Raw genomic sequence first — 1,674 nt, forward strand, 5'->3', positions numbered from 1 at the left:
GCATTTTAACAACCGGTTCTGCCGAAGTGGTGCAAACCTGCTGAATCCCACCACTGATAACCCAAAAGATTTCCATCTATTTTCTCTCACTCACCACCCAGCTCTGAACTAGATGGTCAAAATTTCAGAAAATGCCTTACTTGACTTTCCGTCTCTCTCTCTCTCTCTCTCTCTCTCTCACACACACACACACACACACACACACACACACACACACACACACACACTCTCACGAGGAACAACTCTTCACATATTCATTTATTTTGAAAATATAGTGTGGTGCTATGTATTATATAAAGGAACGCCTAGTTACAAAAATGACTCTGGGAGAATAGTTGTTACCGGGTGTTGGTGAACGCAGGTGTGTCATCCAAAACGTTGTGGCATGGATTTACCCAGTGGCTTAGATAATTAAATCTCAGAACCTGAGGAGGGTCAGTCCTGGCTGGTCCTTGGATGGGAGACCACCGAGGAATTCCAGGATCTGTATGCAGGGACATGCTATGGCAAACCATCGTGAATGTCTCTTGCTTTGAAAACCTTATTGGGTGGCCATGAACTGGGTGCAAAGTGATGGCACTTTGCACCAAGGTATAAAGAGGCTGTGGGTAGCCTAGTGGTGGGATTCAGCAGGTTCGCACCACTTCAGCAGAACCAGCTGTTAACCATTGTTAAATTATTTGAATCCCACCACCGGAACCGGTTGTTAAATTATTTGAATCCCACCACTGGGGTAGCCTCATTGGCCCAAAGCAAAAATACAAAAAGCATCACCACCTTTCACTGTGTATGTGTTAAGTGCTGGCAAGTCACTTCTAGCTCATGCCAGCCCTATTAATTAATGTCCCCATGGTGCACAGTGGCAAGCTACAGTACTGCAGTCAAAATCTTTGCACGCAACCTCAGTTTAGTTCCAACTGGAAGTTGGTTTCAGACAGTCGGCTCTAGGCTGACTTAGCCTTCCCTCCCTTCAATGTTGGTAAAATGAGTACCCAGCTTTAGGGTAAAGTGTAGATGACTGGGGAAAACAATGGCAAACCATCCTTTAAATAGTTTGCCTAGTCAACACTCCCTTGGGTCAGTATTGATTTGGTGCTTGTGTAACCTCAGCTTGTGGGTTCAGTGGGGCAGAACGTGGAAGGAGTTTTGCAACAACTAAATTTTTAAACAACATTGTTTACTTTACCTTAACATATAACACTCATCAAGTATTAACATTTAACATAATTAAAGGTCCTATTTAAGTTTGATTTCATGTTCCTCTAGTTACAGTCCGAAAACGCCAAGTCCATTTCTTCCTGCAAGCGAGTGGCTCATGAAGACTTCAGATGCTTGGCGTACTGGATTTGAGATGATGAAGGTCCCCAAAAGAACTCTCACCATTCACACACAAAAAGCCCTGAAACAATACATTCTAACATTTACAATGTAGCAAAAATAAACATCTCCCTTCCCATTAGTTCCCAACAACACTGCAGTTACCTTAAACAAGGGGTTAAGAGCTTATAATAATCTATCAAGGTCCCAGCCTGGTAGCCTTGCTTCCTCCAACTTCATGAACTCTGCAGCCTTCTGCTTCTTTCAGTCTCCATCCTTTTCTGGGTCATCCCAATATAAACATAGGAGTTACACTTGCAAGGTTTGGGTTAAACCTTTACCTTTAAAACATCCTAT

This window comes from Sphaerodactylus townsendi, linkage group LG05 (assembly GCF_021028975.2).
Source record: "Sphaerodactylus townsendi isolate TG3544 linkage group LG05, MPM_Stown_v2.3, whole genome shotgun sequence".
In the NCBI taxonomy this organism is placed as follows: Eukaryota; Metazoa; Chordata; class Lepidosauria; order Squamata; family Sphaerodactylidae; genus Sphaerodactylus; species Sphaerodactylus townsendi.